Source organism: Pseudophryne corroboree, chromosome 5 (genome assembly GCF_028390025.1).
Source record: "Pseudophryne corroboree isolate aPseCor3 chromosome 5, aPseCor3.hap2, whole genome shotgun sequence".
Classification (NCBI taxonomy): Eukaryota; Metazoa; Chordata; class Amphibia; order Anura; family Myobatrachidae; genus Pseudophryne; species Pseudophryne corroboree.
Window position 1 is genome coordinate 362497078 of NC_086448.1, and position 27297 is coordinate 362524374.

General features: G+C 48.0%; 1 protein-coding gene across 1 annotated transcript in view; it reads right to left on the reverse strand.

The window, feature by feature from the left end:
• Nucleotides 1-27297, reverse strand: part of LOC134929601 (sodium-dependent neutral amino acid transporter B(0)AT3-like) — a 219403-nt gene that overhangs the window by 104189 nt on the left and 87917 nt on the right. The gene's annotated exons all lie outside the window — the stretch shown is intronic.

Consider the following 27297-nt stretch of genomic DNA (forward strand, 5'->3'; position numbering starts at 1 on the left):
TCATTATAGTATGCAATTATTCCAAAATACGGAAAAATCCGATATCCAAAATACCTCTGGTCCCAAGCATTTTGGATAAGGGATACTCAACCTGTATCATGCTCACTGCTTGAGCCAGAATAAGGAGAATTGTCAACTGTGGGCCTAATTCAGATCTGATTGTAGATTTGCTAAATTTAGCACATCTACAATCAGTTTCTCAGACCTGCGGGGGAATCCCAGCACAGGCTAGTCCGCCCCGCATGTCTGGCTCTGCCCTCTCCCCGCACGGGTGCAAAAGCATCACACGGCGGCGATGCTTTTGCACCCGGCGAGTAGCTCCCTGCCTGTGCAGGTCCTGGCAGTGGTCTGGACATGCCTGTGTTTTCTGGACCATGCCCCGCCAATGGCATTCTAGCGCCGTTGGCATGCCCCCTCCCACCCCACGACCACCTCTGCCTGTCAATCAGGCAGAGGCGATCGCAGCCCTGAGATGCTTTTAGCCTGAGATGCTTTTTGTGCACGCTGCTGCAGTGATCCAGTCTGAATTGCCCCCTGTGTTCGGTGGCAGCTGTTACAATAAAGGAAAATACCAAATGAGGAACAGAGACTGTAGCAACAATGACAGTTGACAACACAGTCAATTAAACTCACTGTGGGGATATGTATCAAATCTTGGAGAGAGATAAAGTACCAACCAATCAGCTTCTAACTGCCCTTTTTACAACCATAGCCTGTAAAATGTAGAGATGAGCAGGTTCGGTTCTCAGAGAACCGAACCCTACCGAACTTTGCCTTCCGAGCCCGGATCCGAGTCAGGCTTGGGTTTTCCCGCTTGACTTGGAAACCCGAAAGCAGCAAAACGTCATCATCCCGCTGTCGGATTCTCGCAGGATTTGGATTCCATATAAGGAGCCACACGTCGAGGCCATTTTCACTCCAGTCTCGGAGAGTGTATACAGAGGACGTGTCCTCAGTGTTCAGTGTCTGTGTGGGGGCGGGAAAGTGGGGTGACAAGTGTTGTGCTGCTCAGTCCAGTCCAGTGTAGTCACTCAGTGTATTGTGCTGCACCAGTCCAGCCAGTCCCAGTGTTGGTGTTCTCTGCTGCCATATATCCAGTGTAGCTGTATAAAGTGGTGCTATGTTGTGCAGACCAGTCCAGTGTACTCAGTGTATTGTGCTGCATCAGTCCAGCCAGTCCCAGTGTTGGTGTTCTCTGCTGCCATATATCCAGTGTAGCTGTATAAAGTGGTGCAGTGTTGTGCAGACCAGTCCAGTGTAGTCAGTGTATTGTGCTGCACCAGTCCAGCCTGTCCCAGTGTTGGTGTTCTCTGCTGCCATATATCCAGTGTAGCTGTATAAAGTGGTGCAGTGTTGTGCAGACCAGTCCAGTGTAGTCAGTGTATTGTGCTGCACCAGTCCAGCCAGTCACAGTGTTGGTGTTCTCTGCTGCCATATATCCAGTGTAGCTGTATAAAGTGGAGCTGTGATGTGCAGACCAGTCCAGTGTAGTCAGTGTATTGTGCTGCATCAGTCCAGCCAGTCACAGTGTTGGTGTTTTCTGCTGCCATATATCCAGTGTAGCTGTATAAAGTGGTGCTGTGTTGTGCAGACCAGTCCAGTGTAGTCAGTGTATTGTGCTGCTTCAGTCCAGCCAGTCACAGTGTTGGTGTTCTCTGCTGCCATACATCCAGTGTAGCTGTATAAAGTAGTGCTGTGTTGTGCAGACCAGTGGTAGTGTCCTGTCTCATCAGTAATTCCAGTGATGATATACGCTGCTGCTATATGAACACTGCTGCAGTATAATAATTATAACAACAACAACAACAACAACAACAACCTGTTGTGCTGCATCAGACCAGTGGTAGTGTCCTGTCTCATCAGTCATTCCAGTCATTCGTGTGCCGCATATTGGGCCTCATTCCGAGTTGTTCGCTCGTTATTTTTCTTCGCATCGGTGCGATTTTCCGCTAACTGCGCAATGTTCGCACTGCGGCTGCGTCAAGTAAATTTGCTAAGAAGTTGGTATTTTACTCACAGCATTACAAGGTTTTTTCTTCGTTCTGGTGATCGGAGTGTGATTGACAGGAAGTGGGTGTTTCTGGGCGGAAACTGGCCGTTTTATGGGTGAGTGTGAAAAAACGCTGCCGTTTCTGGGAAAAACGCGGGAGTGGCTGGAGAAACGGGGGAGTGTCTGGGCGAACGCTGGGTGTGTTTGTGACGTCAAACCAGGAACAACAAGCACTGAACTGATCGCACTGGAAGAGTAAGACTCGAGCTACTCAGAAACTGCAAATAAAAATCTTTTCGCAATATTGCGAATACTTCGTTCGCAATTCTGCTATGCTAAGATTCACTCCCAGAGGGCGGTGGCTTAGCGTGTGCACTGCTACGAAAAGCGGCTAGCGAGCGAACAACTCAGAATGAGGGCCATTGTCTCATATAACTCCCAAAAAGTAATGGAGAACAAAAATTTTGAGGATAAAATATGGAAAGATCAAGAAGAACCACTTCCACCTAGTGCTGAAGCTGCTGCCACTAGCCATGACATAGATGATGAAATGCCATCAACGTCGTCTGCCAAAGCTGATGCCCAATGTGATAGTAGAGAGGGCATGTAAAATCCAAAAAGCCAAAGTTCAGTAATAAGAACCAAAAAAAGAAATTTAAATCGTCTGAGGAGAAACGTAAACTTGCCAATATGCCATTTACGACACGGAGTGACAAGGAACGGCTGAGGCCCTGGCCTATGTTCATGACTAGTGGTTCAGCTTCACATGACGATGGAAGTCCTCATCCTCCCGCTAGAAAAATTAAAAGAGTTAAGCTGGAAAGAGCACAGAAAAGATCTGTGCGCTCTGAGATGGTATCACAAATCCCCAAGGAGAGTCCAAGTGTGTCGGCGGTTGCGATGCCTGACCTTCCTAACACTGGATGGGAAGAGGTGGCTCCTTCCACCATCTGCACGCCCCCTGCAAGTGCTGGAAGGAGCACCCACAGTCCAGTTCCTGATATTCAAATTGAAGATGTCACTGTTGAAGTACACCAGGATGAGGATATGGGTGTTGCTGGCGCTGAGGAGGTAGTTGACGATGAGGATTCTGATGGTGATGTGGTTTGTTTAAGTCATGCACCGTGGGAGACACCTGTTGTCCTTGGGACGAAGAAGCCCATTGTGATGACTGGGCAAACTACCAAAAAAGCCACCTCTTCGGTGTGGAATTATTTCTCCACAAATCCAGGTGTCAAGCCATCTGTTGCCTCTGTCAATCTGTAATAAGTAGGGGTAAGGATATTAACCATCTAGGAACATCCTCCCTTATGCGTCACCTGCTGCGCATTTATCAGAAGTCAGTGTCAAGTTGTGAAACTGGGTAAGAGCGTAAGCAGTCCACTGACACCTAAATCCCTTGTTCCTCCTGTACCCAAGCTCTTGCAAGCCACACCACCAACTCCCTCAACGTCAACTTCCTCCTCAGTCATGAACGTCCATAGTCCTGCAGGCTATGTCACTGTCAAGACTGAGGAGTTCTCTCCTAACCGGGATTCCTCCAGAGGATCCTGGAGTGGTACGCCTGCTGTTGCTGCCGCTGCTGTTGTTGCTGCTGGGAGTCAATCGTCATCCCAGAGGGGAAGTCGGAAGACCACTTGTTCTACTTCCAGTAAACAATTGACTGTCCAACAGTCCTTTGTGAGGAAGATGAAATATGACAGCAGTCATCCTTTTGCAAAGCGGAAAACTGAGGCCTTGACAGCTATGTTGGTGTTAGAGGTGCATCCGGTATCCACCATTAGTTCAGTGGCACTTAGAGATTTGATGAAGATAGTGTGTCCCCAGTATCAAATCCCATCTAGGTTCTACTTCTCTAGGCAGGCGATACCGAGAATGTACACAGACGTCAGAAAAAGAGTCACCAGTGTCCTACAAAATGCGGTTGTATCCAGTGTCCACTTAACCACGGACATTTGGACAAGTGGAACAGGGCAGACTAAGGACTATATGACTGTAACAGCCCACTGGGTAGATGTATGGCCTCCCGCAGCAACAACAGCAGCGGCACCAGTAGCAGCATCTTGCAAACGCCAACTCATTCCTAGGCAGGCTATGCCATGTATCACCGCTTTCCATAAGAGGCACACAGCTGACAACCTCTTACGGAAACTGAGGAACATCATCGCACTGTCAGGAACTGGTGCAGAATCTGGAATTCGGGATCAGGTACCAAGTGGTTGACGTTATCCAGAACAGAGGCGCGGAGTCTAACACGCCGGGAGGTTTTCACCTGGGAACCCCGCAAGGGGATATGGGCTTTGCGGCTTCCGACGTGCAGGTCGCGGCCCCCTGTCTGGGTCACTTGATACCTGAACTGGACTAGAGTTATGGTAGAGGTGTTGTATATGACCAACCGCAGGGATACACAGGAACAAACACTAACTGGAGAAGGTGGCAGGGTGCACACGGCCAGATGGTACGCTGGAGCCGTGGAGATGGAACAGCAGCAGGCACTCCAGGGGTGACACAGGAGGTAGCGGCACACGGACGGACTGGGGTGCAGACACTTGGAGACAGGGTAACGGCAGTCGGCAGACTAAAGTCGTCAGCAAGATGTTGAAGCTGGAATTCAATACTGGAACAAGGCAATACCCACTGGACAGATGAACTGAGACCAGAGAGGAACCAGAGAGCAGAACACCACATGGAGTAGCTATAACTGGCAAAGCCTCTTGGGATTGAGAGGCTTAAAAGAACAGGCTGGACCAATCAGTTGTGAGCACCAGACAGGCCCCCAGTAATTGATATAACATGCAGCTGCAGTGCAGACTGAGCAGGCTGACAAGCTGAATAGTAGTTTTCAGGTAACGAGCTGTAATTACAGAATCCAGACACCTGTGAAGTCAGTTGCTGAGTGCAGGAGCTAAGGCACTGGGAGACAACTATGCAGGAGCTAGCTGTGACCTGTAGTTCCACAAACTGAAGCAAAGGTAATTTATAACAAAAACAAAACATGAGTGCTCAGGATTGTAACAGTACCCCCCCCCCCCTCTTGAAGAGGGGTTAAGAACCCCTAGAACCAGGCTTATCCGGAAATTCACAGAAGAAAGACCTCTTAAGTCTGGGTGCATGAAGAAACCGCTCTAGTACCCAGGTTCTCTCTTCCGGACCATAACCCTTCCAATGCACGAGGAAATGAACTTGACCCCTCCTGAACTTGGAATCCAGAATCTTATCCACAACAAACTCCTTGTGACCTTGGACTAACACAGCGGCAGGCCATCTGGAAGGAGATCTTCTAAATCTCTGGGAAACAAATGCTGGTTTCAACAAGGAACAGTGGAAAGTGTTATTGATCCTAAGTGATTTTGGTAAAAGGAGTCGAAAGGCTACTGGATTAATCTGTCTAATAATCCGGAATGGACCAATGAACCTAGGCCCAATGAGAGGGCTGGCGTAACTTGATATTTCGAGTGGACAGCCACACCATGTCACCCACTTTAAAAGTACAAGGTCTTCGTCGTCTGTCAGCAAATTGTTTGGAACGAACAGAGACTTGGTTGAGTGCCAGACGTACTTTCCTCCAAATTTTCCTCAGACGAGCTACAGGATCAAGGGAAGAAGTCTGTTGCTGCAGGATGTCAAAAGCATTAGACCTAGGATGGAACACAGAGAGACAAAAGAAGGGTGACATGGATGAAGAAGAGTGACTGGAGTTATTATATGCAAATTCAGCAAATGCCAGATGGTCCACCCAATCGTTATGGTACTTGGAAACATAACAACGGAGATACTGTTCAAGAGACTGGTTCACTCGCTCAGTCTGTCCATTGGATTGTGGATGATAACCAGAGGACAGACTAAGATTAATATCCAAGGCTGAACAGAAAGCTCGCCAGAATTGAGCAATAAACTGAGTACCTCTGTCGGAGACGATGTCCTGTGGTAATCCATGTAATTTAAAGATATGTTGGATAAACAAGGTTGCCAATTCCCTGGCACTGGGGAGCTTGCGAAGAGGAACAAAGTGAGCCATCTTACTGAACCGGTCTACCACAACCCAAATGGTATTGTACCCCGATGACTTAGGAAGATCAACCACAAAGTCCATAGAAAAATGGGACCAAGGTCTTGAGGGAACCGTAAGAGGCGTAAGATGTCCCATGGGAGCTTTACGAGGAGTTTTATGTTGAGCACAGATCTCACAAGCAAGAATGAACTCTCTAACATCTTGATACATAGAAGGCCACCAAACTGAGCGAGACAATAAATCCAGAGTCTTAGAAATCCCTGGATGCCCAGAGACTCTTTTTACATGAAATTCAGATAAAACTGCTTTCCTGTACTCTTTAGGGACAAAGAGGAGTCTTGAGGGAGTCCCCATGGGTGCAAGAGACTGTTTGGCTTGAATCTGGGAGACTAAATCTTGAGCAAGACCAGCATGGATATTGGAAACAGGAATAATTGGTTCAGAAGGAAGGAAGCTTTGTGACAAGGCATCTGCTTTACGATTCTTCGATCCTGGCCGATAGGAGATCACATAGTTGAATCTAGTGAAGAATAATGCCCATCGTGCCTGTCTTGGATTCAGTCTCTTGGCTGATTCAATATAGGATAGGTTTTTATGGTCAGTGAGGATTGTAATCACGTGTCTCGCCCCTTCCAACCAATGCCTCCATTCTTCTAGAGCCCACTTGATAGCAAGCAGTTCACGATTTGCAACATCATAGTTGGCTTCGGCAGGAGAGAACTTTCTGGACAGAAAAGAGCACGGGTGAAGTTTAGAATCCACTGGATCTTTCTGCGATAGGACTGCTCCCACTCCCACTTCAGAAGCATCCACTTCCATAACAAAAGGCAAGTCAGGATTTGGATGACTAAGAACAGGTGCAGATATAAAGGCTTTTTTTAACTTGAGAAAAGCTTGTAGAGCTGAAGGTGACCAATGTGACGGATCCGCACCTTTCTTGGTCAAAGCAACAATAGGTGCAACAATGTCTGAAAATGAACGAATAAATCTCCTGTAATAATTAGCGAACCCAAGAAAGCGTTGTATAGCTTTAAGGTTAGTAGGTTGTGCCCAATATTGAATTGCTTAAAGCTTACTGGGATCCATGGAGAACCCCTTGGGAGAGATGTAGCCTAAAAAAGCGACTTCCTTCACTTCGAATTCACATTTTTCTAACTTGGCGTATAGATGGTGCTCCCGGAGCTTTTGCAACACCATCTGGACATGGACTCGATGCTGCTCAAGTGACCATGAATATATCAGGATGTCATCCAAGTAGACCACAACAAATTTTCCCAGGAATTGTCGGAGCACATCATTGATAAAATCTTGGAAGACGGCAGGAGCATTTGACAATCCAAATGGCATAACAAGGTATTCATAGTGCCCAGAATGAGTGTTGAAGGCCGTCTTCCACTCGTCACCGGCCTTAATTCGTATGAGGTTATATGCCCCCCGAAGATAAATTTTAGAGAAGATTTCCGCCATCCGGAGTTGATCAAACAACACGGAAATCAAAGGCAAAGGATAAGAATTCTTAACAGTGATTTTGTTGAGTCCTCCATAATCAATGCATGGACGTAAGGAGCCGTCCTTTTTTGCCACAAAGAATCCTGCTCCTACTGGTGATTTTGAGGGACGAATAAACCCTTTGCTTAGGTTCTCCTGAATATAGTCCTCCATGGCTTTAGTTTCTGGCAAAGAAAGAGCATATAATCTACCCTTAGGTAATGTATCTTCGGATACCAGACTGATGGCACAGTCGTAAAGTCGATGGGGGGGAAGAGTATCCGCCTCTTGGAGAAGACATCCGCAAATGAATGATATGGAGTCGGTAGCCACTCTGGTATAACTTGAGAGCATTGCACTGGCAAGGACAGACATCTTCCTGTACATTCTGTTCTCCACTGTAAGAGTTCTCCTGTCTTCCAGCAGATGGATGGATTATGGGATTTCAACCATGGAAGCCCTAGGACTATGGAGGCCATGGGGCAATTGACAAGGAGGAAACTAATCTTCTCCGAATGCAGAAGACCAGTAGTTAAATGAACAGGAGGAGTTTGCTGAGACACTTGCCCACTAAGGAGGGGGTTACCGTCAAGGCCACAAATAGTCACAGAAGGCTTCATCTTTAGTATAGGAATGTTCCAGGACCGGGCGAAAGAGATATCCATAAAGTTGGCAGCTGCACCACAATCAACAAAAGCCTTGACTGCAACTTGCTGAGTAGGTAGACTAATTTGGACTGGAAGCAAGACTGAATTTTTTTGAGAGATTCCAGCCAGACCCAGGAGTAACTCCCCTTTTACCCCTGGGTCTTGTCTTTTCCCGACTTCAGGGTGCAAACATTAGCAAAATGACCCTTTGCTCCACAATATAAGCATAGGCCCATCAATCGCCTACGAGATTTTTCCTGAGCAGAAAGACGAAAGGCCCCAATCTGCATGGGTTCACTGGAATCTTCGGCTTCTTCCAAGGCTACTGCTGAGGGAGATGGTGACCCTCCACCTTTCTCCATCCTCCGTTCCCTGATCCGACGATCTACTCGAATTGCTAACTGCATGAGCTTGTCCAGGGTTTCCGGAGTAGGATACTGGACAAGGTAGTCTTTAAATTGCACAGTGAGGCCTAAGCGGAACTGACTTCGGAGGGCTGGGTCATTCCAACCATTATCACCTGCCCATCTGCGAAACTCAGTGCAGTATACCTCGGCCGTGTTTTTCCCTTGTCTCAGGGCTCGTAAGTGAGCCTCTGCAGAAGCTGCTCGGTCCGGGTCATCATAAAGAATTCCTAGGGCGCTAAAAAAGGCATCCACTGTGTGCAAGGCGGGATTCTCCGTTTTTAATCCGAACGCCCAGGACTGGGGTTCCCCCTGCAGGAGGGAGATGATGATACCTACTCGCTGAGCCCCAGAACCAGACGATAATGGCCAGAGTCTGAAATATAGCTTGCAGCTATCACGGAAATTCTGGAACTGTTTCCGGTCACCTGTAAACCGATCTGGAAGATGCAGCTTTGGTTCAGGCCCAGGAGCTTTGGTTACAACCAATGACCTGCTAGTTTCTTCCTGGGTGGAAACTCGGAGCTTTAGATCTTGCAGTTGCTGCGTCAAATTTTGTATTTGACCAGCCAAGATTTGAGCCGGATTTTGCTGTGACGGGTCCATGCCCAGGAAGTGGTGGGCCAGTTATAATGTCAGGAACTGGTGCAGAATCTGGAATTCGGGATCAGGTACCAAGTGGTTGACGTTACCCAGAACAGAGGCGCGGAGTCTAACACGCCGGGAGGTTTTCACCAGGGAACCCCGCAAGGGGATATAGGCTTCGCGGCTTCCGACGTGCAGGTCGCGGCCCCCTGTCTGGGTCACTTGATACCTGAACTGGACTAGAGTTATGGTAGAGGTGTTGTATATGACCAACCGCAGGGATACACAGGAACAAACAGGAACTGGAGAAGGTGGCAGGGTGCACACGGCCAGATGGTACGCTGGAGCCGTGGAGATGGAACAGCAGCAGTCACTCCAGGGGTGACACAGGAGGTAGCGGCACACGGACGGACTGGGGTGCAGACACTTGGAGACAGGGTAACGGCAGTCGGCAGACTAAAGTCGTCAGCAAGATGTTGAAGCTGGAATTCAATACTGGAACAAGGCAATACCCACTGGACAGATGAACGGAGACCAGAGAGGAACCAGAGAGCAGAACACCACATGGAGTAGCTATAACTGGCAAAGCCTCTTGGGATTGAGAGGCTTAAAAGAACAGGCTGGACCAATCAGTTGTGAGCACCAGACAGGCCCCCAGTAATTGATATAACATGCAGCTGCAGTGCAGACTGAGCAGGCTGACAAGCTGAATAGTAGTTTTCAGGTAACGAGCTGTAATTACAGAATCCAGACACCTGTGAAGTCAGTTGCTGAGTGCAGGAGCTAAGGCACTGGGAGACAACTATGCAGGAGCTAGCTGTGACCTGTAGTTCCACAAACTGAAGCAAAGGTAATTTATAACAAAAACAAAACAGTGCTCAGGATTGTAACACGCACAATGGCTTACCCCAATTGGACTCTCCTGGGGATTTGTGATATCGGACAACACCACCAATATTGTGCATGCATTACATGTGGGCAAATTCCAGCATGTCCCATGTTTTGCACATACAATTAATTTGGTGGTGCAGAATTTTTTTTAAAAATGACAGGGGTGTGCAGAAGATGCTGTCGGTGGCCCAAAAAATTGCGGGCCACTTTCGGCATTCTGCCACTGCGTGCTGAAGACTGGAGCACCAGCAAACACTCCTGAACCTGCCCCACCATCAACTGAAGCAAGAGGTGGTAACGAGGTGGAATTCAACACTCTATATGCTTCAGAGGATGGAGGAGCAGCAAAAGGCCATTCAAGCCTATACATCCACCTACGATGTAGGCAAAGGAGGGGTAATGCACCTGACTCAAGCGCAGTGGAGAATGATTTCAACGTTGTGCAAGGTACTCCTACCCTTCAAACTTGCCACATGTGAAGTCAGTTCAGACACTGCCAGCTTGAGTCAGGTCATTCCCCTCATCAGGCTTTTGCAGAAGCAGCTGGATAAATTGAAGGAGGAGCTAAGACAGAGCGATTCTGCAAAGTATGTGGGACTTGTGGATGGAGCCCTTCATTCGCTTTGCCAGGACTCAAGGGTGGTCAATCTGTTGAAATCAGAGCACTACATTTTGGCCACCGTGCTCTATCCTAGGTTTAAAGCCTACGTTGTATCTCTCTTTCCAACAGACACAAGTGGGCAGAGGTGCAAAGACCTGCTGGTTAGTAAATTGTCAACTCAAGCGGAACGTGACCCGTCAACAGCTCCTCCTTCAATTTCTCCCGCCACTGGGGCTGCAAGGAAAATTATAAGATTTCCTAGCCCACCCGCTGGTGGTGATGCAGGGAAGTCAGGAGCGAAAGTTGACATCTGGTCTGGACTGAAGGACCTGGCAACGATTACTGACATGTCTACTGTCACTGCATATGATTCTGTCACAATTGAAAGAATGGTGGAGGATTATATGAGTGACAGCATCCAAGTAGGCATGTCAGTCAGTCCATACGTATACTGGCAGGAAAAAGAGGCAATTTGGATGCCCTTGCACAAACTGGCTTTATTTTACCTAAGTTGCCCCCCCCTCCAGTGTGTACTCCGAAAGAGTGTTTAGTGCAGCCGATAACCTTGCCAGTGATCGGCGTAGGAGGTTACTTCCACTAAATGTGGAGAAGATGATGTTCATCAAAATGAATTATAAATTCCTCCAGGAAGACCTTTACAAGCAATTGCCTCCAGAAAGTACACAGGGACCTGTGATGGCGGATTCCAGTGGGGACGAATTAATACTCAGTGAGGAGGATGTACACGGTGAAAGGGGTGAGGAATCGGAGCATGAGGATGAGGTTGAAATCTTGCCTCTGTAGAGCCAGTTTGTGCAAGGAGAGATTGATTGCTTCTTTTTCGGTGGGGGCCCAAACAAACCAGTCATTTCAGCCACAGTCGTGTGGCAGACCCTGTCGCTGAAATGATTGGTTTGTTAAAGTGTGCATGTCCTGTTTATACAACATAAGGTTGAGTGGTAGGGCCCAAGGACAATTCCATCTTGCATCTCTTTTTCTTCTTTGCATCATGTGCTGTTTGGGGACTAGTTTTTTTAAGTGTCATCCTGTCTGTAACTACAGTGCCACTCCTAGATGGGCCAGGTGTTTGTGCCGCACACTTGTGTTGCTTAGCTTGGCCATCCAGCTACCCCATTGCACCTCTTCTTCTTCTTTGAATCATGTGCTGTTTGGGGCCTATTTTTTAAATCTGCCATCCTGTCTGTAACTACAGTGCCACTCCTAGATGGGCCAGGTCAGAGGCGGAACTACCGGCAGTGCAGGCAGTGCACTGCACTGGGGCCCGCCTCTGTCCAGGGGCCCAAGCATGTAATGAGTCAAACTGACTCATTACATGCCGCTGTGCGCTGCGGGCAACCGCTGCCCGCAGCGCACAGCCGCCCGGCGAAGAGAGGAGAGGAGAGGAGCAGCTGTACTACAGACGGGGGAAGGAGGAGGAGGGAGGCTGAGAAGGGAGCCGCAGCAGCGCTTTGTTACTGGTGGAGGCGCTGCTGCTGCTGCCCCTCTGCTTCCCTATAGGCTGTCTTCCGAGAACAGCCTATAGGGAAGCAGAGGGGCAGCAGCGCCTCCACCAGTAACACAGCGCTGCTGCGGCTCCCTTCTCAGCCTCCCTCCTCCTCCTTCTCTCCAGCCCGGGAATCGTCTCTGACGCTGCACCGAGGAGCCTGAGCCAGCGGAGAGGGTAAGTATAATTCTTCCTTCTTTCTTTCTTTCTTTCTTTCTTTCTTTCTTTCTTTCTTTCTTTCTTTCTTTCTTTCTTTCTTTCTTTCTTTCCTTCTTTCCTTCTTTCTTTCCTTCTTTCCTTCTTTCTTGTGCCTGCCTGCCGCAATGTGTAAAAATGGGGGACTACCTGCCGCACTGTGTAAAAATGGGGGACTACCTGCCGCACTGTGTAAAAATGGGGGACTACCTGCCGCAATGTGTAAAAAGGGGGGCATACCTGCCGCAATGTGTAAAAAGGGGGGACTGCCTGCAGCAATGTGTAAAAAGGGGGGACTGCCTGCAGCAATGTGTAAAAAGGGGGGACTGCCTGCCGCAATGTGTAAAAAGGGGGGACTACCTGCCGCAATGTGTAAAAAGGGGGGACTGCCTGCCGCAATGTGTAAAAAGGGGGAATCAGCCTGCCGCAATGTGTAAAAATGGGGGACTGCCTGCCGCTATGTGTAAAAAGGGGTAATCTGCCCGACGCAATGTGTAAAAAGGGGAATCTGCCTGCCGTAATGTGTAAAAAAGGGGGACTGCCTGACGCTATGTGTAAAACAGGGGGACTGCCTGACGCTATGTGTAAAAATGGGGAATCTGCCTGCTGCTATGTGTAAAATTGGGGAATCTGCCTGCCGTAATGTGTAAAAATGGGGACGCTGTCTGCCGTAATGTGTAACAAGGGCACGCTGTCTGCCGTAATGTGTAAAAATGGGGACGCTGTCTGCCGTAATGTGTAACAAGGGCACGCTGTCTGCCGTAATGTGTAACAAGGGCACGCTGTCTGCCGTAATGTGTAACAAGGGCACGCGGTCTGCCGTAATGTGTAACAAGGGCACGCTGTCTGCCGTAATGTGTAAAAAGGGCACGCTGTCTGCCGCTATGTGTAACAAGGGCACGCTGTCTGCTGTAATGTGTAAAAAGGGCACGCTGTCTGCCGTAATGTGTAACAAGGGCACGCGGTCTGCCGTTATGTGTAAAAAGGGCACGCTGTCTGCTGTAATGTGTAAAAAGAGGAATCTGTTCGCTGTAAGGTGTAAAAGGGTCTCTACCTGGTGTAGTGGTGCTACTGTGCGGCGTAATTTGAATAATGGAGACTACTGTGTTGGTATTATTTTGTGGCCACACCCCTTCCTCACGAAGCCACGCCACTATCTACGGCGCGCACTGCCCCTGGGGTGGACTTGGATGGGGGGGGGGCCAAAGCATTTTGTCGCACCTGGGCCCACCGCTTGCTTGTTCCGCCACTGGGCCAGGTGTTTGTGCCGCACACTTGTGTTGCTTAGCTTGGCCATCCAGCTACCCCTGTTAGGCGCCGGGGTCCGCTCGTCTGCGCGGCCCGGCGCCTAGCAACTAGGGACGCCGTGCGCGTACAGCCGCCGGCTCCCTAGCAACGCTAGACGCCGGGCGCACTGAGCCGCATGGACCCTAGCAACGGGGACGCCACTGGCGGACCGCGTTCCCCGTTGCTGGGTCCTGTTTAATTAATAGGTGCACCTGATCTCTGGCCGTGCAGCAAGGCAGCTGCACGGCATTCATTCTAATCAGCTCTGTCAGCAGCTGATTGGAGGACTCCTGTTTAAATACACTCTCAGGGCTTCTCACAGACGCCGGTAATAGCTTCCTGCATGCTGTCTTTGTTTGCTGAGAGTCTGTTTCCAGTCTTGCTGTATCTGGTCGTTCCAGTCCTCTGAAGTCCTGTACTCGGGAGTTATCATCTCGTCCCTGGAGTCCTGACCGATCACCATTTAACATCCAGTGGTGTTCGTGAGTCGCGGCTCTGCTGTGTGTAGCGGCTCGGCCGCTTTACCCTTTATTATTTGTGTTTGGAGCATTTTGCGGAGGGTTCCGCTTCCACAGGTCCACTCTGGTATCCGGCGGTGCCGGGTAGGAGTATTGGACAAGTGGATTTTGGTTGTCCTTTTCCCTGGCGGTTTTTCCGCACATACTTTAGGTTTTTTAGTTAGCTCGTAGCCCCTGGCCTGTTGTTAGCTAGAGGTCCTCTTGTTATCATCCTGCCTCGGATTTCCCTTTGTCTCTCATTAAGACCGGGGGGCATCGGAGTTGGGCAGACATAATCCGCCCTTCAAACGCGGCTGCCAAGGGCTCAAGAAACCATAGTCTCGCAAGGGATTTCCGATAGCACGGGTGAGACAACAGAGTTAGGGCGCCAGGGGCTATTATTATTTCCTGCTCCCGTTCCCAGCATTCCATTCCAGTGCTCCGGTCATTGTCATAAGATCTCCTCTGGCCAGGAGTGCTGGAATCATAACACTATTACCGGCCAAACCAAAACTTAAAATTAAACAGGGTTTAATTTTTTCTTATTCAGTTTTGTGAGAGTTTATCGGCCTCGTGAATCCTACAGGTTTAGGGCCAAATCCTGGTCAGCTCTTAGTCAGCCAGATTCAAGAACTTACTCAGATGGTTCAGGATCTTTCTCTTCGGGTGAAGTCGCAGGAAGATCTTTTGCAAGCTTCCCCGAAGGTAGTTCCTGAACCAAAGATGCATTTGCCTGACCGTTTTTCTGGTGATAGGAAAGAGTTTTTTAATTTTAAAGAATCCTGTAAACTTTATTTTCGTTTAAGACCGATTTCCTCGGGTACTGAATCTCAGCGGGTTGGGATTATTATTTCTTTGCTCCAGGGGGATCCTCAGACCTGGGCATTTGGTTTAAAAGCAGAGGATCCGGCATTGTTGTCAGTGGACGTTTTTTTGGGGTCTTTAGAGCTCTTGTATGATGACCCTGATAGAGAGGCGTCCGCTGAAAGTCAGTTGCGCGCTCTCAGACAGGGTAGAAATCCTGCGGAGGTTTATTGTACGGAGTTTCGCCGTTGGTCGAACGACTGTGGCTGGAATGACCCAGCCCTGCGCAGTCAGTTTCGCCTCGGCTTATCAGAGTCTATAAAAGACAGTCTCCTTCAGTACCCCGCTCCTGAGACTCTCGATAAGCTCATGGTGCTTTCTATTAAGATAGATCGTCGTCTCAGAGAGCGGAGGGCTGAAAAAGGAGCACCTGTAAGGTCAAGTCCGTGTGTATATTCCATTCCTGAGGACGTAGAGGAGCCCATGCAGATGGGTCTCTCCCGGCTGTCTCCTGAAGAAAGAGCCAGAAGGCAAAATTCTGGTCTTTGCCTATACTGTGGGGGTAAGGGACATTTTTCTCGTAATTGTCCGAACAAGTCGGGAAACGCTTTGACCAGGTGAATTGTGAGGGGGTTCACCTAGGTCTGCAGCTTATCTCCTCGAATAACTCCCTTTTAGTCCCAGTTAAAGTTTCCTTTGGCAGCCTCAGTTCTTCGGTGTCGGCTTTTGTTGACAGTGGAGCTGCAGGAAACTTTATGGATTTAACTTGGGCTAAGGCCTTAGGCATTCCCCAGTTACCTTTGGGTAGGTGTGTCACCATGCATGGCTTAGATGGGAGTCCACTGTCCAATGGGGTTATTTCTCTCCGTACACCCCCTGTATTACTTACAGTAGGAGCTCTACATTCTGAAAAAATCGAGTTCTTCCTTACTCATTGCCCAGCAGTTCCAGTAGTTCTGGGTCACCCTTGGCTGGCCTTTCATAATCCCACCATTGATTGGCGGTCGGGGGAGATTTCACAATGGGGTACCTTTTGTGATAGGGAATGTATTACGTTTCCAGTCAGAGTAGCAGCTGCCATTCCTGAACTCATTCCTGTGGAATACCAGGAGTTTGCTGATGTGTTCTCCAAAGGCAATGCGGACATTCTGCCTCCTCATCAGCCGTATGATTGTGCTATTGAGCTTATTCCTGGTGCCGCATTACCAAAGGGAAGATTATATGCTTTATCCAGGCCAGAAACTGCGGCCATGAATGATTATGTTAAGGAGAGCCTAGGGAAAGGATTTATTAGACCATCAAAATCTCGTTTAAGTGCAGGTTTCTTCTTTGTGGAGAAAAAGGATGGCTCGCTTAGACCTTGCATTGACTTTAGAGCCCTGAATAAGATCTCAGTTAAAAATACTTATCCTTTGCCGCTGATATCTGTACTCTTTGATCAGCTACGTTCGGCTGTGATTTTTTCTAAAATTGACCTTAGAGGAGCGTACAACCTCATCCGAATCAAATCTGGAGATGAGTGGAAGACGGCCTTCAGTACTCAGTCAGGTCACTACGAGTACCTGGTGATGCCGTTCGGCTTGTCCAATGCTCCAGCAGTTTTTCAAGACCTCATTAATGATGTGCTCCGTGACTTCCTAGGGAAATTCGTGGTCGTTTACTTAGACGACATCCTGATTTATTCTGAATCAATGGGACAACATGTTACCCAGGTGCGTCTGGTTCTTCAGAAGTTACGTCAGAATCATTTATATGCCAAGCTGGAGAAGTGTGAGTTTCATGTCACGGAGGTATCTTTTTTAGGGTACATTATTTCCCCTCAGGGATTTTCCATGGAACCAAAGAAGCTCCAGGCCATCCTTAGTTGGGCGCAACCCACCAATTTAAAAGCAATTCAGCGCTTTTTAGGGTTTGCGAATTATTATAGGAGGTTCATTCATTCTTTTTCTGACCTGGTTGCTCCCATTGTAGCTCTGACAAAGAAAGGAGCGGATCCTACCAACTGGTCGCGTGAAGCAGAGTTGTCCTTTCGGGCCTTGAAACAAGCCTTTGTCTCGGCTCCAGTCCTCAGACATCCCAATCCGGAATTGCCCTTTGTTGTGGAGGTTGATGCCTCGGAGGTTGGAGTGGGGGCTATCCTTTCTCAAAAGGATCCGGAGTCTCTGGAGTTACATCCTTGTGCCTTTATGTCCAGGAAATTCTCCTCCGCTGAATCCAACTATGACGTTGGTAATCGGGAGTTACTGGCGATAAAGTGGGCTTTCGAGGAGTGGAGGCATTGGCTGGAGGGAGCAAAACATACCATTTCAGTATTGACTGACCATAAAAACCTGCAATACATCGAATCAGCTAAGCGGCTTAATGCCCGGCAGGCACGTTGGGCTTTATTTTTTACTCGTTTCAAATTCATAATCACTTTCAGGCCTGGTTCCAGGAATACCAAGGCTGATGCCCTGTCACGCAGTTTTCTTCCGGTTCACAATAACTGTCCTGTTACTCCCATACTTCCATCTTCGGTCATTTGGGCAGGCCTCACACAAGATTTATTTACCCAGTTAAAACAGCTTCAACACCAAGCTCCTGGAAATACTCCTGCTGGTCGTCTTTACGTCCCTGAGTTTTTGAGAGCTACTGTTTTGACTGAATTCCATGATAACAAAGTTTCCGGGCATCCGGGAATCTCTAATACTTTGGAGTTAGTCTCCCGCTCAGTATGGTGGCCTGGTCTTTCTAAAGACGTTAAGGAGTTTGTTTTTTCATGTCAGGTTTGTGCACAGCATAAGGTTCCCCGTTCCTTGCCTAACGGGCAACTTATGCCCTTAAATGTCCCTCTCAGGCCATGGTCTCATATTTCCATGGATTTTGTGGTAGACCTTCCCCTTTCAGCCGGATTCCGAGTCATATGGGTGGTAGTGGACCGTTTTAGCAAGATGGCTCATTTCATTGCTCTTTCCCGACTGCCATCTGCCCAAGGGTTGGCAGTTTTGTTTCTCCGCCATGTTTTCAGACTTCATGGGTTGCCTACTGATATTGTTTCTGATCGGGGTCCACAATTCATCGCACAATTTTGGAAGTGTTTTTGTGCTTCATTAAAGATGAAATTGTCGTTAACATCCGGTTACCACCCACAATCCAACGGGCAAACCGAGCGAGTTAACCAATCATTGAAACAGTATTTGCGTTTGTATTAAGCCAAACTCCAGAATGATTGGTCCGAGTTTCTTCCGTTGGCGGAGTTTGCTTACAATAATTCCTGTCATTCCTCCACTAAAGTGTCTCCATTCTTTTCAGTTTTTGGTTTTCACCACAGAGCTAATTCTTTTTTTCATCATTCCTCAGTCTCCCCGCTAACCTTAACCTCCCATCTCAGAGCCATTTGGAAAAAAGTGCACCTTGCTCTCAGAAAAGCGGCCTTTCGAGAGAAGAAATTTTCGGACAGGCTCCGACGTCCTTGCACTTTTAAGGTGGGAGATAGGGTATGGTTGTCGACTCGTAACATCAGGCTTCGACAATCCTCGGCTAGATTGGGACCCAAATTTATTGGGCCATTTCTTATTATTAAAAGAGTCAACCCAGTTGCCTTCCGGTTACGTTTACCAAGATCTCTTAGGATTGGAAATACGTTTCATTGCTCCCTGTTGAAACTATACGTTTCTTCCAGTAGATTTCCAAGGAGGATCTCTCAGGGTAGATCTCCGGTGGATGTACAGGGACAACAGGAGTTCTTGGTGGAGAAGGTTCTCGATTCCAAATTGTCCCGGGGCCGGCTTTATTTTCTGGTGCACTGGAGAGGCTATGGTCCGGAGGAAAGGTCTTGGGTCTTGGATAAGGATCTTCATGCCCCGAGGCTCAAGAGGGCATTTTTTCGGGAATTTCCTCGGAAACCTGGCTTTAGGGGTTCCTTGACCCCTCCTCAAGGGGGGGGTACTGTTAGGCGCCGGGGTCCGCTCGTCTGCGCGGCCCGGCGCCTAGCAACTAGGGACGCCGTGCGCGTACAGCCGCCGGCTCCCTAGCAATGCTAGACGCCGGGCGCGCTGAGCCGCACGGACCCTAGCAACGGGGACGCCACTGGCGGACCGCGTTCCCCGTTGCTGGGTCCTGTTTAATTAATAGGTGCACCTGATCTCTGGCCGTGCAGCAAGGCAGCTGCACGGCATTCATTCTAATCAGCTCTGTCAGCAGCTGATTGGAGGACTCCTGTTTAAATACACTCTCAGGGCTTCTCACAGACGCCGGTAATAGCTTCCTGCATGCTGTCTTTGTTTGCTGAGAGTCTGTTTCCAGTCTTGCTGTATCCGGTCGTTCCAGTCCTCTGAAGTCCTGTACTCGGGAGTTATCATCTCGTCCCTGGAGTCCTGACCGATCACCGTTTAACATCCAGTGGTGTTCGTGAGTTGCGGCTCTGCCGTGTGTAGCGGCTCGGCCGCTTTACCCTTTATTATTTGTGTTTGGAGCATTTTGCGGAGGGTTCCGCTTCCACAGGTCCACTCTGGTATCCGGCGGTGCCGGGTAGGAGTATTGGACAAGTGGATTTTGGTTGTCCTTTTCCCTGGCGGTTTTTCCGCACATACTTTAGGTTTTTTAGTTAGCTTGTAGCCCGTGGCCTGTTGTTAGCTAGAGGTCCTCTTGTTATCATCCTGCCTCGGATTTCCCTTTGTCTCTCATTAAGACCGGGGGGCATCGGAGTTGGGCAGACATAATCCGCCCTTCAAACGCGGCTGCCAAGGGCTCAAGAAACCATAGTCTCGCAAGGGATTTCCGATAGCACGGGTGAGACAACAGAGTTAGGGCGCCAGGGGCTATTATTCTTTCCTGCTCCCGTTCCCAGCATTCCATTCCAGTGCTCCGGTCATTGTCATAAGATCTCCTCTGGCCAGGAGTGCTGGAATCATAACAACCCCATTGCACCTCTTCTTCTTCTTTGCATCATGTGCTGTTTGGGGCCTATTTTTTAAATCTGCCATCCTGTCTGTAACTGCAGTGCCACTCCTAGATGGGTCAGGTGTTTGTGCCGCACACTTGTGTCGCTTAGCTTGGCCATCCAGCTACCTAATTGCGCCTATTTTTGTCTTTGCATCATGTGCTGTTTGGGGACTAGTTTTTGAATAGTACCATCCTGTCTTTAACTACAGTGCCATTTCTAGATGGGCCAGGTGTTTGCCACACACTTGTGTCGTTTAGCTTAGTCATACAGCAACTTCTAGGCCTAAAAACAATATTGTAAGGTGTGAGGTGTTCAGAATAGACTGGAAACGAGTGGAAATGATTGTTATTGAGGTAAATAATACCGTAAGAGCAAAATTACCCCCAAATTCTGTAATTTTAGATGTTTTTATGTTTTTTTCAAAAATCATCCAGATTCAAAACCAAAACACGAAAGGGTGGTTTTGGAAAAACCAAGCCAAAACACAAAAGTGGAATTAGAACCAAAACCAAAACACAAAACACGAAAAGTGCCAGCCGCACATCTCTAGTAAAATGACAGAAACTGATTGGTTGCTATTTTATCTCTCTCCACTTTATCTTTATCTAAGGTTTGATACGTCTCACCTTAGTCGGGATGCATTAATGCTAAAAATGAGGTCAAACCTCAGAAAATGATGTCTTCCACCAAGCTCCAGAAAGTTTTGGACATGATTACTAATCTCTTCTACAGATAACATTGCCTAATACTAGTGATGAGCGGGTTCGGTTCCTCGGGATACGAACCCCCCCGAACTTCACCCATTTTACATGGTTCCGAGGCAGCCTCGGATCTTCCCGCCTTGCTCGGTTAACCTGAGCGCGCCCGAACATCATCATCCCGCTGTCGGATTCTTGCGAGATTCGTATTCTATATAAGGAGCCGCGCGTCGTCGCCATTTTCACTGGTGCTTTGGAGATGATAACGAGAGGACGTGGTTTCGGTCTCTCAGTTTCTGTGTTCAGTGTGCTGCAAATATCTGTGCTCAGTGTGCTGAAAATATCTACGTTCTCTGCCTGAAAGACGCTCCATATCTGTGCTGCATTGTAGTATATAGTAGGAGGACAGTACAGAATTTTGCTGTGACCACCAGTTTATATATAGCAGTACGGTACAGTAGTCCACTGCTCTACCACTGTGTTGTCAAGTATATTATGTATCCATACCTGTGCTGCATTTTAGTTGTGCGCAGTATATAGTAGGAGGACAGTGCAGAATTTTGCTGACCACCAGTATATATATAGCAGTACGGTACAGTAGTTCACTGCTCTACCTCTGTGTCGTCAAGTATACTATCCATCCATACCTGTGCTGCATTTTAGTTGTGCGCAGTATATAGTAGGAGGACAGTGCAGAATTTTGCTGACCACCAGTATATATATAGCAGTACGGTACAGTAGTCCGCTGCTCTACCTCTGTGTCATCAAGTATACTATGCATCCATACTTGTGCTGTATTTTAGTTGTGCGCAGTATATAGTAAGAGGACAGTGCAGAATTTTGCTGACCACCAGTATATATATAGCAGTATGGTACAGTAGTCCACTGCTCTACCTCTGTGTCGTCAAGTATACTATGCATCCATACCTGTGCTGCATTTTAATTGTGCGCAGTATATAGTAGGAGGACAGTGCAGAATTTTGCTGACCACCAGTATATATATAGCAGTACGGTACAGTAGTCCACTGCTCTACCTCTGTGTCGTCAAGTATACTATCCATCCATACCCGTGCTGCATTGTAGTTGTGCGCAGTATATAGTAGGAGGACAGTGCAGAATTTTGCTGACCACCAGTATATATTAGGGATGTGCACTTGAAATTTTTCGGGTTTTGTGTTTTGGTTTTGGGTTCGGTTCCGCGGCCGTGTTTTGGGTTCGACCGCGTTTTGGCAAAACCTCACCGAATTTTTTTTGTCGGATTCGGGTGTGTTTTGGATTCGGGTGTTTTTTTCAAAAAACCCTAAAAAACAGCTTAAATCATAGAATTTGGGGGTCATTTTGATTCCAAAGTATTATTAACCTCAAAAACCATAATTTCCACTCATTTTCAGTCTATTCTGAATACCTCACACCTCACAATATTATTTTTAGTCCTAAAATTTGCACCGAGGTCGCTGGATGACTAAGCTAAGCGACCCTAGTGGCCGACACAAACACCTGGCCCATCTAGGAGTGGCACTGCAGTGTCACGCAGGATGGCCCTTCCAAAAAACACTCCCCAAACAGCACATGACGCAAAGAAGAAAAAAAGAGGCGCAATGAGGTAGCTGTGTGAGTAAGCTAAGCGTCTCTAGTGGCCGACACAAACACCTGGCCCATCTAGGAGTGGCACTGCAGTGTCACGCAGGATGGCCCTTCCAAAAAACACTCCCCAAACAGCACATGACGCAAAGAAGAAAAAAAAGAGGCGCAATGAGGTAGCTGTGTGAGTAAGATAAGCGACCCTAGTGGCCGACACAAACACCTGGCCCATCTAGGAGTGGCACTGCAGTGTCACGCAGGATGGCCCTTCCAAAAAACACTCCCCAAACAGCACATGACGCAAAGAAGAAAAAAAGAGGCGCAATGAGGTAGCTGTGTGAGTAAGCTAAGCGACCCTAGTGGCCTACACAAACACCTGGCCCATCTAGGAGTGGCACTGCAGTGTCACGCAGGATGGCCCTTCCAAAAAACACTCCCCAAACAGCACATGACGCAAAGAAGAAAAAAAGAGGCGCAATGAGGTAGCTGTGTGAGTAAGCTAAGCGACCCTAGTGGCCGACACAAACACCTGGCCCATCTAGGAGTGGCACTGCAGTGTCACGCAGGATGGCCCTTCCAAAAAACACTCCCCAAACAGCACGACGCAAATAAAAATGAAAGAAAAAAGAGGTGCAAGATGGAATTGTCCTTGGGCCCTCCCACCCACCCTTATGTTGTATAAACAGGACATGCACACTTTAACCAACCCATCATTTCAGTGACAGGGTCTGCCACACGACTGTGACTGAAATGACGGGTTGGTTTGGACCCCCACCGAAAAAGAAGCAATTAATCTCTCCTTGCACAAACTGGCTCTACAGAGGCAAGATGTCCACCTCATCATCATCCTCCGATATATCACCGTGTACATCCCGCTCCTCACAGATTATCAATTCGTCCCCACTGGAATCCACCATCTCAGCTCCCTGTGTACTTTGTGGAGGCAATTGCTGCTGGTCAATGTCTCCACGGAGGAATTGATTATAATTCATTTTAATGAACATCATCTTCTCCACATTTTCTGGAAGTAACCTAGTACGCAGATTGCTGACAAGGTGAGCGGCGGCACTAAACACTCTTTCGGAGTACACACTTGTGGGAGGGCAACTTAGGTAGAATAAAGCCAGTTTGTGCAAGGGCCTCCAAATTGCCTCTTTTTCCTGCCAGTATAAGTACGGACTGTCTGACGTGCCTACTTGGATGCGGTCACTCATATAATCCTCCACCATTCTTTCAATGGTGAGAGAATCATATGCAGTGACAGTAGACGACATGTCCGTAATCGTTGTCAGGTCCTTCAGTCCGGACCAGATGTCAGCATCAGCAGTCGCTCCAGAATGCCCTGCATCACCGCCAGCGGGTGGGCTCGGAATTCTGAGCCTTTTCCTCGCACCCCCAGTTGCGGGAGAATGTGAAGGAGGAGATGTTGACAGGTCGCGTTCCGCTTGACTTGACAATTTTGTCACCAGCAGGTCTTTGAACCCCAGCAGACTTGTGTCTGCCGGAAAGAGAGATCCAAGGTAGGTTTTAAATCTAGGATCGAGCACGGTGGCCAAAATGTAGTGCTCTGATTTCAACAGATTGACCACCCGTGAATCCTTGTTAAGCGAATTAAGGGCTCCATCCACAAGTCCCACATGCCTAGCGGAATCGCTCCCTTTTAGCTCCTCCTTCAATGCCTCCAGCTTCATCTGCAAAAGCCTGATGAGGGGAATGACCTGACTCAGGCTGGCAGTGTCTGAACTGACTTCACGTGTGGCAAGTTCAAAAGGTTGCAGAACCTTGCACAATGTTGAAATCATTCTCCACTGTGCTTGAGACAGGTACATTCCACCTCCTATATCGTGCTCAATTGTATAGGCTTGAATGGCCTTTTGCTGCTCCTCCAACCTCTGAAGCATATAGAGTGTTGAATTCCACCTCGTTACCACTTCTTGCTTCAGATGATGGCAGGGCAGGTTCAGGCGTTTTTGGTGGTGCTCCAGTCTTCTGTACGTGGTGCCTGTACGCCGAAAGTGTCCCGCAATTCTTCTGGCCACCGACAGCATCTCTTGCACGCCCCTTTCGTTTTTTAAAAAATTCTGCACCACCAAATTCAAGGTATGTGCAAAACATGGGACGTGCTGGAATTTGCCCATATTTAATGCACACACAATATTGCTGGCGTTGTCCGATGCCACAAATCCACAGGAGAGTCCAATTGGGGTAAGCCATTCCGCGATGATCTTCCTCAGTTGCCGTAAGAGGTTTTCAGCTGTGTGCGTATTCTGGAAACCGGTGATACAAAGCGTAGCCTGCCTAGGAAAGAGTTGGCGTTTGCGAGATGCTGCTACTGGTGCCGCCGCTGCTGTTCTTGCGGCGGGAGTCCATACATCTACCCAGTGGGCTGTCACAGTCATATAGTCCTGACCCTGCCCTGCTCCACTTGTCCACATGTCCGTGGTTAAGTGGACATTGGGTACAACTGCATTTTTTAGGACACTGGTGAGTCTTTTTCTGACGTCCGTGTACATTCTCGGTATCGCCTGCCTAGAGAAGTGGAACCTAGATGGTATTTGGTAACGGGGGCACACTGCCTCAAGAAATTGTCTAGTTCCCTGTGAACTAACGGCGGATACCGGACGCACGTCTAACACCAACATAGTTGTCAAGGCCTCAGTTATCCGCTTTGCAACAGGATGACTGCTGTGATATTTCATCTTCCTCGCAAAGGACTGTTGGACAGTCAATTGCTTGGTGGAAGTAGTAAAAGTGGGCTTACGACTTCCCCTCTGGGATGACCATCGACTCCCAGCAGCAACAACAGCAGCGCCAGCAGCAGTAGGCGTTACACGCAAGGATGCATCGGAGGAATCCCAGGCAGGAGAGGACTCGTCAGAATTGCCAGTGACATGGCATGCAGGACTATTGGCATTCCTGGGGAAGGAGGAAATTGACACTGAGGGAGTTGGTGGGGTGGTTTGCGTGAGCTTGGTTACAAGAGGAAGGGATTTACTGGTCAGTGGACTGCTTCCGCTGTCGCCCAAAGTTTTTGAACTTGTCACTGACTTATTATGAATGCGCTGCAGGTGACGTATAAGGGAGGATGTTCCGAGGTGGTTAACGTCCTTACCCCTACTTATTACAGCTTGACAAAGGCAACACACGGCTTGACAAATGTTGTCCGCATTTCTGGTGAAATACTGCCACACCGAAGAGCTGATTTTTTTGGTATTTTCACCAGGCATGTCAACGGCCCTATTCCTCCCACGGACAACAGGTGTCTCCCCGGGTGCCTGACTTAAACAAACCACCTCACCATCAGAATCCTCCTTGTCAATTTCCTCCCCAGCGCCAGCAACACCCATATCCTCCTCATCCTGGTGTACTTCAACACTGACATCTTCAATCTGACTATCAGGAACTGGACTGCGGGTGCTCCTTCCAGCACTTGCAGGGGGCGTGCAAATGGTGGAAGGCGCATGCTCTTCACGTCCAGTGTTGGGAAGGTCAGGCATCGCAACCGACACAATTGGACTCTCCTTGTGGATTTGGGATTTCGAAGAACGCACAGTTCTTTGCAGTGCTTTTGCCAGCTTGAGTCTTTTCAGTTTTCTAGCGAGAGGCTGAGTGCTTCCATCCTCATGTGAAGCTGAACCACTAGCCATGAACATAGGCCAGGGCCTCAGCCGTTCTTTGCCACTCCGTGTGGTAAATGGCATATTGGCAAGTTTACGCTTCTCCTCCGACAATTTTATTTTAGATTTTGGAGTCCTTTTTTTACTGATATTTGGTGTTTTGGATTTTACATGCTCTGTACTATGACATTGGGCATCGGCCTTGGCAGACGACGTTGCTGGCATTTCATCGTCTCGGCCATGACTAGTGGCAGCAGCTTCAGCACGAGGTGGAAGTGGATCTTGATCTTTCCCTAATTTTGGAACCTCAACATTTTTGTTCTCCATATTTTAATAGGCACAACTAAAAGGCACCTCAGGTAAACAATGTAGATGGATGGATACTAGTATACTTATGGATGGACGAGCGACTGCCGACACAGAGGTAGCTACAGCCGTGGACTACCGTACTGTGTCTGCTGCTAATATAGACTGGATGATAATGAGATGAAATCAATATATATATATATATATATAATATCACTAGTACTGCAGCTGGACAGGTATATATATTTATGTAATGACTGATGACGGACCTGCTGGACACTGTCAGCTCAGCAGCACCGCAGACTGCTACAGTAAGCTACTATAGTAGTATGTATAAAGAAGAAAGAAAAAAAAAAACCACGGGTAGGTGGTATACAATTATGGATGGACGAGCGACTGCCGACACAGAGGTAGCTACAGCCGTGGACTACCGTACTGTGTCTGCTGCTAATATAGACTGGATGATAATGAGATGAAATCAATATATATTATATCACACTAGTACTGCAGCCGGACAGGTAGATATATTTATTATGTAATGACTGATGACGGACCTGCTGGACACTGTCAGCTCAGCAGCACCGCAGACTGCTACAGTAAGCTACTATAGTAGTATGTATAAAGAAGAAAGAAAAAAAAGAAAACCACGGGTAGGTGGTATACAATTATGGATGGACGAGCGACTGCCGACACAGAGGTAGCTACAGCCGTGGACTACCGTACTGTGTCTGCTGCTAATATAGACTGGATGATAAGGAGATGAAATCAATATATATATATATATATATATATATATAATATCACTAGTACTGCAGCCGGACAGGTATATATATTTATTATGTAATGACTGATGACGGACCTGCTGGACACTGTCAGCTCAGCAGCACCGCAGACTGCTACAGTAAGCTACTATAGTAGTATGTATAAAGAAGAAAGAAAAAAAAAAAAACACGGGTAGGTGGTATACAATTATGGATGGACGAGCGACTGCCGACACAGAGGTAGCTACAGCCGTGGACTACCGTACTGTGTCTGCTGCTAATATAGACTGGATGATAAGGAGATGAAATCAATATATATATATATATAATATCACTAGTACTGCAGCCGGACAGGTAGATATATTTATTATGTAATGACTGATGACGGACCTGCTGGACACTGTCAGCTCAGCAGCACCACAGACTGCTACAGTAAGCTACTATAGTAGTATGTATAAAGAAGAAAGAAAAAAAAAAACCACGGGTAGGTGGTATACAATTATGG